At 34.5% G+C, this 14,238-nt stretch overlaps 1 protein-coding gene across 2 annotated transcripts in view; it reads left to right on the plus strand.

Annotated features, from left to right (window-relative positions):
* Positions 1–551: 551 nt before the first annotated feature.
* Positions 552–14,238, plus strand: part of LOC148950161 (uncharacterized) — a 93,503-nt gene continuing 79,816 nt past the window's right edge. Inside the window, exon 1 of one of the 2 annotated variants that reach the window (XM_089091482.1) lies at positions 552–707. The gene's annotated coding sequence lies outside the window, so the exon portion shown is untranslated. The remainder of the gene's footprint in view (positions 708–14,238) is intronic. The other variant, XM_089091481.1, reaches the window with a different exon arrangement.

Raw genomic sequence — 14,238 nt, forward strand, 5'->3', positions numbered from 1 at the left:
ATACGAATAAATCATAACCGCATAACTTAAGCTTTTTAACATAGCTTTGTCTTTAACTTAAACTTCATAAGCTTTTTATCCTTTTACTCTATTATTAGAGTATATGTTCTTGCATTGGCGGAAAAAATTCAGATTCTTTTGATTTCTTTATCGTTATTAAAATTTGGTTTTTGAAGTGTCCATTGCTATAAGCACATGTCACTCTTTACTTAAAGTTTGTTACTACTTATTATTCGATGATCGAAACAAGCCTACGCAAGAAATGTGTCTCTCAAAAGCAAAATTCTTCAGTCACTGCTTCTACGTAAGCTACACCATACAAAAGCCAGTAACTCATCATGCAAAAAATAAAGGTTTCCTTAAACGGTGGCAAATAGTTTAAAATGCGGATTAGTAATAAATTACTATGATTATTTTCTCGTTAGCTTCTTAACCTGTGAGCTTCTCAACCCGTGCGTTGAGGAAATCACTATTTCAGAATATTTGGGTCAAATCTCGAGCTTCTTAAAACTAATAGCAATTTGGCACCTGCATCAGCAAATAATTTAGTGCAAAATTATTTGAACATATAGTGCATATCTTTAACAAAACAAAGTCAACTATTTTCTTCAAGGTGTTGTAAAGTGAAAAATACTTTCTGATTGTGCTACATATTTTCTATGTAGACTGTGTGATACAATTTCTAATGATTTCAACATTGGAAAATAGTAAGTTTCTGTTCTTTTTATTAAGATAAATTCCTATGCTTTTTGTTTTGCGTGAATAGGGGTTTGCCACATTTTTGGGGGGAGGGGGAGGGCGGGGAGACTTACCAAAAGAATTTTTGATTCGAAGGTTTAAAGTTTTTTTTTTTCACCTTCATTTTAAGAGCAATTTACGAATCGGAGAATTATTTTTCAGGAGAAATGGTATTTTTACCTGTATTGCTACAACATTTTACGAGTCGGAGATATATTTAAGGGATATAAGGCGTTAAATCCCGGTAACAACCCCTTCTGGATGCGGCCTAGCTTACCTGGTCCAGAAAACAACGAAAATACTTTGCTTAAAGGAGAAAAAAATAATACGAAAACAGTGAAACTTTACTTAAAAATTATATGTTGCAAAGACTAAATCGAGAGTATCCTCAAGTGAAGTTCGGTAGTTTTCTGGTCTCGTATCGCCATTAGGACGGGATTTCGACTAAAATTAGGTCAAATCTCTGAAGCATGCTTTTTATTAGGGGGTGGGGCTTCTAAAAATTGTATAGAACAGACAGATTTTTTATAGTAATTAAGGACGTCCTAAAAAATACAGGCTTTAGACATACTTCAGTTTAGTACTCAGTGTCCTTAGCTCTAGCAATTTAAGCATTTCTGTTCTATGAGCCTCCATGAGAGGTAAATCGAAAGGTAACTCCGAAGACGCTATGTTTTTTCCATTTGTCATAATAGTGCATCAAGAATATCGTAGGAACGACTCCTGGGATCCATCTGAAATTTTCATATATTATTTTGGAGGGCCCAGTGAACCTGAAATTTTGACTAGGGGAAAGGACAGTAGGATTAGGGTTAATTTTTTGTCTCCAATCTTCCCAAAAGCTTTGCCATTATACACTACTGTCTATGAGACTAAAAACTAATCAAGGTGAATTAACAATGTAAATAAAATACCATATGTATACAGTGTTGCCAGGTTGGGCTATTTCCCGCCAATTGGGCTATTAAATTTTCAACTTCGCGGAACAAGTCACTAAAAACCCACGGGACGGGTTTTTGGGCTATAATGTTTCTAATCTTGCCACTTTTGGGCTAGAAATAAAGTTCTCTTGACCCCCCCCCTCCTAAAAAAAATCCTGTTTGTTATATATTTGGTCATTTACCTCTTTGGAGTCTTAGACTACAATACGCTCTGCCACATATATTATATGTGACCCCTTTCTGGAAACTCTGTGCAAACCGTGAAAAGTCTAAAATCAGCTCTTTGTTTTTCCGTTTTGCCAAGTAGCCTACCTACTAAAATTGCCACCATGGACAAAAAATAGTTTTGTGATTCGACGCTATAACCTAGCCGACCCAAATCTAGCTGCTGAGAAACTTATCAGCCGGCAAAAAATAAAAATAGTAATTTTAAAGCACGAGTGGGCAAGTTTGATTGTTTAATTATTCCACTTGTTTCCCATTTTTTGTCTCTCGTTTCCTTTTTTTCCTTCCAGAAGTTGTTGTTTTTTGCTGTTATTTTTGAAGAAGCTGTAGTTTTTGTTGTTATTTTTGAGTATGTTTTCTTTTTGTTTCCTCGTCGTATTATTCTATATAGGCTACTCTCTCATTGTACATTTATTGTATACGATGGGTTTTCAAAATATTATTATTAATATAATTAGATAAAGAAAGAAAAACGAGCAAAAATGGGGTTTTTATAGGCCAAATGAAGATACTGAAAAAACAAAGCGACTATTTCGAGAGGACAAACTCCTCTCGAAAGCTAATTGTTCATATGTGTTAGAATCATTTAAAATTCACTTCACTTAAACACACGTAACGAACGGCAATTTACAGAACGTATAGGGTTTGGTATTTTAAATCCTGTTATTAGCGACTGCAAAAGCAAGCGCTACCGGTTAAATCAGGATATTTTCAGGCTAGAGCGAGAAATATTATGTACGCTTTCTTATGCTGATTTTCTTCAAATTGAGGCTATTGCTGAAAATTCTTTTCAGCAAGATCTTAGGTTTTGTCGACAAAGAATATCTGAGAAATTACACCGTTTGAAGTTGGAAAACTCTCTAATAAACCACCTTTTGTCCCAAATGCGTATCCTGGTTCTGCTGTGATAAATTTCAGCTCAACGCCCCTTACAACAGAGCAAAATCAGGTTCTGTCGAAAGGATTGAAATTTTCGATAACCCCTTCGAAAATACCTTATAGTGAAATTATCGCAAACACATAGGGGGCTTTTCATGACTCTCGTGCGGATATTGGAGAGATTGCTGAGGTTAGAGCACAATTTGTTGAAACTTTGTTGGATTCGCCTTCTGTTAATAATCGAAATTTAAAAAATTTTAGTAAAAATGAACACTTGGTCTTACACGCACTACATAAAGATCATTCCAGGATTATTACGAAAGCCGATAAAGGCAATACTGTTGTTGTATTAGATTCAGATGATTACGACAAAAAAGTCAGAAAAATTTTAATTGACCCTAACATATACGAACAATTACCTACCAATCCCACAGTAAATTATGTACGGGATGTCCGAAAAGAGCTTTCTTATCCAAAAAAAAAAGGTAAAAATACATATCAGCTGTTCGAAAGGTTTTACCCCTGCGGATGCACGTCCCTTCGCTTTTATGGTCTTTCTAAAATTCAGCCGTGTAATGCACTTCTACCCATTATTTCTTCTTTTAATTCTCCTACAACAATAATAAGGAAATTCTTATCAGTGATATTTCGCCCACTAATTCAGGCTCAGAAATCCTATATTAAAAATTCTGCTGATTTTGTTTCCAAGGTAAAGCAAGTTTCGGTTAAACCAAATACAAGAATTGGCAGTTTTGATGCAGATTCAATGTATACCAATTGTGATCCTCAAAAGGCCGAACTGTTTTTGGAACAGAAACTTAATTCTAACCCATGTATATCAGAAAATTCTACTCTTTCGAATCAGACGCTTCTTTCGCTTACAGCCCTTTGTAACAGAACTTCTTTTTACTTCCATTATAGAGGCATTTTTTATAGACAGAAATATGGGCTCTCCATGGGTTCCCCCCTTTCTCCAATACAGGCTGATATTTTCATGGAAGACCTTGAAGAAAGGGCTATTTTGCAAAGTTCTTGTAAACCTGAATTTTGGGTTCGTTTTAAAGATGACATTTTTTATTTATGGGAGCATGGTGACGAGTCTCTGGGTTCTTTTCTTCACTTGCTCAACTCCTTGGATCTAAAGCTGAAATTTACTCAGGAATCAGAGATAGAGAGGCGTCTTCCTTTCTTAGATGTTCTTGTGCACCGAAATTACTCATGTTTCGAGTTTAGTGTCTATAGAAAACCCACACATAATGACCGTTACTTAATTTATTCCTCCAATCATTCTCCTGCTGTTAAAAGAGCAGTTGTCACTTCTCTAGTTGATAGAGCATTGAAAGTTTGTTCAACACGTTTCTTGGATATAGAGCTCAACCACCTTAGAGATATTTTATTTGGGAATGGTTATCCAATTAGTTGAATAAATTCTGTACAAAACGCATTAAAATATTATCAGATAGTTAAACATTAAACACAAATTAAAGCGAAAATTCAGATTATCTTGGTCTCCAATACGTTAAAGGCGTTTCAGACCACATTTCAAAAAATCTAAGGAAAAATAACATTTACACTTATTATAGACCCAGAAAAACTATCAGGTCCCAAATTTATCAAGGTAAAGACCTTATCCCGATAGGTGAAAACTCCGGTGTCTACAGAATTCCTTGTTCGTGTGGTCTTTGGTATATCGGAAGAACTGATCAGCGACTAAAAGATAGATTAACTCAGCACTCTAGTTCAATTAATAATACACTTAAAAAGCGGAAAAAAACAGAAAATTTTGACTCTGCCCTTGCAGAGCACATTTTTGAAAAACCAGACCATACTATTTTGTTTAATCAAGCTATTCTTATTTCTCATGATAAACGTATTGTCCAGCACTACAAAGAAGCTGTTGAAATTTATAAATACCAACATTTAGGTCTAGCTTTAAACAGAGATTCAGGTGATTTAAGAATAAACGAGTCGTATTTCGGTTTTCTAAAAAGAGAAGCCGATACTTTAGTAATCCCTGAAAAAAACCTTGAACCACCTTCCCAGTCATCTAATCAAACACGTGAACAACCCCTTAGGTCTCAAAGGGTGTCTCCAAGAAATGCCTTAATTAAAATCCCAAATCAAATGATATAGTTTTCCAACTTATTGAATTGCTGGTTCGTTTTGTTTTTCGAGTGAATGAATTGTTTCCTTTCCTTTGTCAGTTGTTCGCTAGTATCCGTCGATGGCAGTTCATATTTTTTTTGGATTTTGTGCAAATCGCGGATATTGGCGAAAAACTCGCTTTTATGGTTGTTAGGTCTTTGGTTTTAATTCTTTTAATTTTTGGCTTTTATTGATATATCGTTTCGTTTCGCCCTGAAGAAGAGAGGCGTTTGTCCTCTCAAAATATTCGCTTTTTTTTCAGTATCTTCATTTGGCCTATAAAAACCCCATTTTTGCTCGTTTTTCTTTCTTTATGTGATGTCAGGCCAATGTGGTTTAAGAAATTATATAATTAGAATGTGTCTTGGACTGCCGTCACCCCCCTTTGGTTTCTTATCCGGCTTCTAAAAGCCAGACATGCATCCTTATTACCAACTCAGATTAACAAAGTTAACCAAAAATATATTGAAACTTCACATTCTGAATATTATCGAGTCACAATAAAAGTAGCGAAGCAGACAGGGTGATTTTTTTTTAGTTTTAATAATTCAATCAAACAGTTCGTGGTAACAGATTGTAAGTAAGGAGTGACACGGCTCAATAAGTAGTAAGCTATATAAAGTTTTCAGGGGTACATGAAAGGATACAAGAAACGGGATAAGACAATAGTGTATGCAATATGAACGGTACATGAATTGCGCGAGGAAAACCCAGGCCTTTGACACTACACTTACACGTGAACATTCTAAAAAGCTGGTAAAGATTGCATTATTGTTGTCAATTACACATTGGAATTACACTTCAGCTTCATGTGCACATTTTTTTTTTTAAAGCTGGCATGATAACAACCATACGCGTAGACATTTTAAAAAGCTGGCATGGGTTTTTGAATTGTTTGATTGACATTTGCGAAAAAGGGGTAATTAGTGATTGGATAATTTTTTAGCATGAAATCTCTAAATAAAATATTTTTGGAGGGATGGGATGATGAGAGCGAGAGTAGTAACCTATCTAGTACTTTCAATTACACATGAAAATATACAATAGAATTGCTGTTGTTTTCAATTACGCATGGAAATATACATTGGAATTACACTAGAAGAACGCATGCATTTGACAGTGTATTTACACGTGAACATTCTAAAAGTTGGCAAGGTTTTTGTTTTTTTTAAGAATTGCATAGTGAATGTAACGTTTGAGGTAGGCATTTTTTATGAGCCAATCAGAGGTTGTTCAATATACGATAACTTGATTGATGATTGGGATTTGAATAAAAGGAATAGTTTTCTTCACAGTTCATATTCGAAACAAACTTTAATTCACCGAGACTAATTTTTTTGAAAAGATACTAATAGAGAAAAATTAGCAGTGCCTTTGCTTTGTTGTAGATAAATCATTTAGCTGATAACAGTACAAATGATATAACAGTACACACTCTGGCTGTGAAAAAAACCACTGGCTGTAGACTATGTCTTGAATGGGACACTATGTATGCTAGATATGTGATATCATTAAGCAAATTTAAGCAGGAGGAGCAGCTATGTTTTGCTGGAAAAGTGAATATTCTCCATATAAATAAACTTCTGTCAGCATTAGATGTCCTAACGAAATATATTGATGAGAACAAAATGCATCAGTGAATATTATTTTTGTAATCATGTTCAATACAACTGTTTCTAAATCAAAACTATTTTTCTTTCTATAGTAGACTAGCGTATATTTTTTAGAGTAGAAAAAATTCTGGTTAGTCTGAAGTTAGTTGTGAGAGAGTTAGGACTCTAAAAAAATGGATAGATTCAAGAAAGAGTGAATCATGAGGAATCTAGTTCTTATGGAAAAACTTTGATTCTAGATGTCAATTTTCTAGAGCTATCTATTCAAAGGAAGATATTTTTTCGGGGTATGCTTGTCGATATAATGAAAACTAATTCTCCATCATTAGACTATTGTATGAAGCTTCTACGTCGTGGTCCAAATGCATTTATAAAATTTATTTATATATTGATCACGACACGGCAAAATGGTATTATGGATATGTTCTTAAATATTAGTTTTAAAATTTAGGACTTTTTTTCTCATGAAAAAGGTAATGATCAAGGACGATGTACTCCTCTCTCTCTATATCTGACATTTTTTTATGTTACTAGCTCAGTTTCATTGTGGTAGTGAGAGTGTCAACACATGACGAAATGTTCCATACATGTCCGTTATGTATGTACACACAGGGCAGCTGTTCATTATGTGAGAATTGCACAATGATTGATGAGTATGATGAAAAGTGTAGATTATGCAATCCGTATAAATTGCATAGAGGATATGCTGTACAAATTAAAGGTTGTAATTCCTGTCTTGAAGAGGTGTGTGACTCTCATCCTAGAGGCCACCTATGCTCCAAATGTCATTATGATAAATGTAATCAGTGGGAGAATACATATCCCCGTATGATTGGAAAGAATCCTAACCGTGATTTTAGTTTATTGCTAAGAGATTGGTATCGTCGTGGTTTTAGATTGTTCTGGGAGGAGGAACCGGGTCAACAATTCAAATTCTTGAACATCAAAATAATATGGTTTCTAAGTAATCGTTGTGAATAAAATTTTTGTTATGATTATTAGTCCACTGATATTTATTTGCCTGTGACGGAATGTGAATCGACACTTGATGACACTGTTTGTGAAATTGGTTCAAATAAGCAAATTGAAACATGTGAATTCTATTGAATGAATGAGAATAGTATCATTGACTATACAAAGAGATATGACAAGAGTGAAGTCACACTCTACTGTAGAAAATGTGACCCTGACATTGCAGTACATCAGGATCAGTACACTGTGAATTCAGATAATCTATCTGCACTAGTCGTTGTCGACAAATACCTAGTAGTGGATGAAATCTAAAGAGTAGAAAAGTAATTTTATCATGTATATAAATTTTTGTTTATTAATAAACAATTTCACATACATCTTTAGAACATTTTATTCTTAGGGCACTAAAATCAATATTAAATACGCTTGTAAGTATATTTTCTACTAGAAAATCGTTCAATCGTGGTAAGTCAAGGTAGATGTTGAGAAACTGCTTATAGGTATAGCCAAGAGATCTGAATATGAAAAAGGGTAGTGCATGAAAGCCACGTGTCTGAGTCGTTAAATCCGGTACTCTTCGTTGATTTTGAATAATGGTTTCCCCCCTGATTTCAATAAAGTTGCTGATGTATGGAGCGTAGAATTCATATGATAGGCCAAGAGGATCAAAAAATTCAATATTCTTTGCTTTTTGAAAGTTGCATAGCCAATGCCCGGTCTTCAGAGTCGATGAACTGCTATTAACAATGATTTGGGTATTATTAACACTTGAAATTTTTTCAATGAAGTCTGATGGTATGCAATATGACTTGTACTTGGACATGTATGAATCCATACTAAATACGTTGATGATTCGTTTTGTGTTCATGGTGCTAGGTCTAGTAGAATACTGCCGTCGGGTGTGATTTCCCAATAGGTTTCAAATTGACTCAGTGATATTAGCGTGATAATCTCAGTCCAAAGCATTGGCAAATGTACACTCTAAACGTACATTCCCTGTTCGTACTATGCTCATATCCTGAGTCCCTGACAAGTCCAAAACAATAACCCCATGATTTTTTGAACACATTTAGTCAGTTATTCCATTTTCAAAAAGTTGAGAGTCATGATCTAGGGATTGCATGGTCAACTCGTACAGAGTTCTATAGGATTTTTTGTCAAATGATAGAGTGTACAGTGGAATACAATTCACTTTGCACACAAGGCTAGATAGAACGAGAGAATTAAAATAATGGGGCAATTCAGTGTAGAATCTCACGGCATTACTACTCTTTATAGAAGCCAAGGCCAATTTTGATGGGATTTCTCTATTGATAAATTATGAATCGATATAGTTACGTGAGACTGTGGCTATGTTAAACTGATTATTGATCATATGGGGAACGAGAAGTTGAATGTTGTTGCCATGGACTCTTGGGTTTTCCAATGCCAATACAAACGGGCTCACAACCTGTTGTCTTCGTACGTGGAGAATTGTCGAATTGATACTGAGATTTGCATCAGCTGCTGCAGGAAGTATTTTTCTCAAAATAAAATTCAATAGGGCCAGCGTTAGCTTTATGTCAATCTTGACATTGGGGGGTAGCCATTGGGATATATTGAATATCTCATGATTTAATATTCCAACTAGATGATACTCCTGGGTCACTGCAGTAGTCAACTCACCGTCAGTATCAACACCTGATCGATATTCATAGCCCAATGATTGTCCTCTCAACTCCTTGTATGCCTTTGGCGTCATCATCATAAATTGTATGTAACTTGCATAGTTTGATAAATTATTGCTAGTGCTCACCAATGTTCCATTAATAAATACATTCAGTTGTTTGAATAGGTTGTGTAGAATACAGTTTTCATAGGAGAGACCCTCGCCGGCATTTGGAGTTGTATTATCTGACCTTTTCTTCACCACAACATTTAAATCAATAAATGTTGACGACAAATCAATGACATAGTCTTCATTGGAAAATATTTGAAAGTGTATATTTTCCAAGAGGGGTTGTTGGAGATGAAATTGTTCATAGTAGCCATACTTGTCACTGAAATCAACATTTTCAGCATTGAATAGATTCAATGAGGAACTGATTGATGGATATGATTCCTTGTGGGGGAGATAAGTCATCTTAAGAGAAGAAATCCTTCTTTGATCTAACAATCTTTTTCTTTTTCTTCTTCTGCTAATTGGCCCTCGATGTCTTATTTACTAGAGTCATTGTCGATGTCTATCGATTCCTACATTTGTGAGGAGTAATGTGTCAGCATTGCGATTACGTTCTCTTCAGCCACTCCCCATCATGCTAAGATTTTCGAATAACTCCAATGATCTTTGCAGAAAGGCTAACATTTTCCTTTACAAACTCCTGAAAACTCTTGCCTGAACCCCAGTTCCGTCATTCGGAGATAGCGAAATTCTATGCAGTAGTTATAAGATACTTTCTGGCAAGGGGTATTGCAGAACAGAATAGCCTAGCAAACCAGCTACCAAGACCATAACCAGAAATTGTAGAACGCCACTTGTAGTAGTCCGATTCATTGCCTATTTGACGTGGACAAAAAGCACAAACAAAACAATCAATATCAGGGCAAACAAATGTAATTCTTCTATTTTTGATTTTATGTGATTGTACTGTCGTTGACAATGGGTCAAAAATGACATGTAATCACTGCTAAGCCTTTTGTTATTGCTAGAGTATCACCCTAATTCACTTCTTAGTGTTAACTGGCAGAGCTCCAAATACAAAGTGTTTACAGGAACATACTGAAAATGCCTTATATTGTAATGATTAACAAGCTCATGAGATGTTTTTCGATGAACAATAAGTAGAAGGGGGATATTTGAATTACCTACCCTCAGTCTTTCAGGAAAGGATGCATAAAGAAATATGCAAGACTTCGAGGCAAAGCCTGATGGATAATCAGCAAACATCAACTTGATCCATCCCGTAAACGGTACCCGCAATTTTCCCATTTATCATATTCTGTTTAAAACCAAGAACGTCTCTTAGATTATTATTAAGAATATGTATTTCAGTATCAACAGGGGAGATAATGTAAATCCTATCATGTTTCAAGTAATAATTAAAATGGAATGTACCACTCCTACGATATGAGATTTTTCTATTGATTGTATAACACAAATCTCCCATATTATCATATTCAATATATTTCAATTTGGCATGTGGATAGTCACTAGCTTTAAGTGTTTCAACCCATTCATAGTCGACACAGCCCAACGCATTCATAGTCCAATCGAATGGTATAACTTTTATATCATACACACGATCCCTTCTCAGAATGTCATAGGTATTTTTGAGAATACAGTCGACAAGACCTACTTCATACGCGCCGTCAAATATGACGGCGGCAGAGAGTTTTGTCAAAAAATCACTTGTTGTAGTCAAGATATTGTTGCGAGGATCAAAATCGTTGGACATAAAAGTTAAATAGTAATCATTGAGCATTGTCAATATCTTCAACACCTATCCATGAATCAAAATCATAGTTGCATCCTAGCCACCGAACTAGTAACTGTTTCTTACCCCTGCGAGTACGTGTCTTTAATATGTTTTCAATTTGATAGATTTCACTATTATTTTTAACTTTTTGTAGTTCATAGTCATAAAAGCCACCGAGAATCTCTTCATCTTTGGTATCGCGCAAACGATAAGTTATGGATTTCGTGTATAGAGTTTTTGCCACCTTAAAAATTTTTGTAGGCCTCAAGCAATTCCACTTTTCAAAAATATTAGTTGTTCTATTAATTCGAAAAGTATCACCAACAATAAATTTATTTCTCTTCTTGTTGACAATCGATTAATGGGAATATTGCTTAAGAAAGGTGTCAATTGTATCCTGATCAGAATGATGAACTTCCGTTGATGTAGAATTGGACAATGATCGATAAGATCGTTGATTATAAATCAACATGATTTTATCTAAATCATGAATAAAAGACGATGTATTTTTCAATATGCAATATCTTGAAATTAAAATTCGAATAGTTCTTATCAATCGTTCGGCCAATGCAGCCTTTATAGGACTATGACTATGATAGAGTAGTGTACTATATTTCTCTAGTACTTTTGCAACATGAGGATTAACAAATTCACTACCACGATCCGTTTGAGTTTTTTTATATTAATCCTGTTCAAGAATGCTTTCAGTGACCTTAGCAGATTCAACACTTCTCTTTGATCGTAATTGACTCTTATATGCATAACGACTATAAAAACTGATTACAAGTCGAATGTAACTTTGTGGTGTATTTTGACGTCGTTGAATCTCATTTAGAGTCAAGAGAACTGCTTACACTCGATGTACTGGGTAAAAGGTTTTTAATTTTTGATATTAATTGGCAAACAGTATCGGATTTCAATGCAGAGTATAACTTCTTTAATTTTGTAGATAGTCTTGTACAATTTTGGTGTGAACACCAGTGACTTTGAAAAGAGTGATGGGGGAACTTAAACTCCCCGCCTCACCAATATTTTCATAAACACCTTTCAGAACTTCAACCATTTTGAACGTAAACACGTTGTGTAACGTCCGCTACCCTTTTGTATACTGGCTGTTGGTGGTGGTGGTGGTGGTAATGGTGACGTTGACTTGATACGTCTTCGCTTTTGTCTAGCTATCAGTGGTGTGTTAGTGTTTTCCAAAATTTATTTAAAATCTTCTTCTTCTTCAATTTCATATTTTAATGGTGTCAATGTTGTTGTTGGTGATGATGATGATGATGATGCATGTTCATTTAATTTTTTTAGAATTTTTCTATTGCCAATAAGACTTTTCGGGAAGTTTAATGTATTTAGAAAGTTGTATAGATGAGTGTCAAATGATAATAGTCCTTTACGATTTGTAACCATGTCATAGATTGAATCAAGTAGATTATATCTTTTGCCCTGAATTATAACCCCTTCCCCATTGCTCTCAATTTGAATATGATCTTGACCACTTTCCAAGAGATAGGTTATGAGTCGTTTACTTTGTTCACGATATGAGTGGGGCATTAGATTTCCAATTTTCAAAACAAGTGAATCCAATTACTTCTTCTTTAATTGTTCCCCAGCAGCAGCAGCAGAATCCTGAGAAGATGATTCTTTTTTGTGGTCAATACCAGCAGCAGTGGCTTTCAACCGATATGAACTAGGTGTGTTCACTCGGTAAAGTGTATGTTTAAGTAAAAGCAGTTTTTTATCATACCTAATAGTCTCGTTGTCCATAAATTTACCTAGGCTGTCCTTAAAGTTTTCGACGGATGAGAGAGATAGTTCAATTGGAGTCAATTTATATGTTTTTGCCATTCTCACTGCAGAAAACTGTTTAAAAATCCTGAGATTATCGGTAGTAAAAGTGTGAAAAAGCTACCGCCAGCCTGAAGAAGTCGTTTCTTTTTAAAATTCTTTCCTTTTTTTTTAAAGGCAATTGTACGTACGATGGAACGATGTTGCTTTGCCGGTAGCCTAACTACTTCTGGCATTTGAACATTGCCCTCAGTTAAACTTAAACAAAGTTAAGATATTGGGTTAATGAAAACATTGTCAATACCAAGTTTGAGTATTGCTTTCCTAAGGGGAGAGTTTGAAGTTCTTAGAACTTAAAACAGATGCCTATTTTAAAGTAGTTTCATCAGGTTCATGATAGCTACAGATAGGTCTTTCTAGCGTTCACGAGGAGATATTCTGTAATTTCATTTTCAAAAATATCTGTGACTAAACGCAGATCCTCGGGTGTATTTTGATTAAGATCCAATAGGATATAACCGTAGGGTTTATTAGTTGCCGGATTGTATTCTGAGAGCAGAAATTTAGGGGCACCTGGATAAATTCGTTTATTAAGGGTTATTAGCGAGCTAGAATCACGAACAACTCTGTAGATGATATAGTAGGTGCAGTTCAATGCAAGTGTTCGCATACATTTGCTCTGATGAAAGAGATTGTGTAGAACCAGAGTAATGGAAATCTGTTCATGATGAGAGCGAACAGTGAAATATTGCAGCATTTCCTGGGACCATTGTTCAATAGATTCAGCCAGATCGTCAATGATCAGCCAAGAGTTTTCTTCAATAATGTTAAAAACGTCAAGTCCCTGTATGAATTGTATCTTCACCAAACCCGTGGTGGCAGCAATTGCTTTTATTTTATCGTATGACTCCTGCCAAATACTGTAACAATAGTAGATTTTTTTCGGCTTTTCCACAAACATTATATCGCAATTTTTAATTATTTTAGTTAAGAGTGTTGTTTTGCCTGACATTGATGGACCACACAAAAACGATCTGAATAGTGTTTTAAATTGATACGTGTTCCCTTTAAGAGTTAAACTAGACAACTAACTGTAGACTATGGCTATCTAATAACTAAATAATTTCCCTATTACTAATCCGTTCAAGAATAATAATAAGAAGAAGGATAATAAGATGAATACGAATAAGTAATCATATTTTCTTTTATTATATACATAAAAAACTAAGAATACTTTTTAAAAAATATTAAATTGACAGCACGTTAAACATGATGAAATTCACTTTTTAATTTATTTTCGATAAAAAATACAATATTTACATAGGCACATAGAAAAAACACTTAAATAAATACACTTTTTTTAAAATTTATTTATAATAAAAAAAATACAACATTTACATAGGCACTTGAAAAAATATCACTTTTTTTATTATTTATTTATAGAAAAATACAACATTTATTAGAATAAAGCACTTGAAATAA

Source organism: Artemia sp. Qi Xiang Cuo, chromosome 7 (assembly GCF_049724085.1).
Source record: "Artemia sp. Qi Xiang Cuo chromosome 7, ASM4972408v1, whole genome shotgun sequence".
Taxonomy (NCBI): domain Eukaryota; kingdom Metazoa; phylum Arthropoda; class Branchiopoda; order Anostraca; family Artemiidae; genus Artemia; species Artemia sp. Qi Xiang Cuo.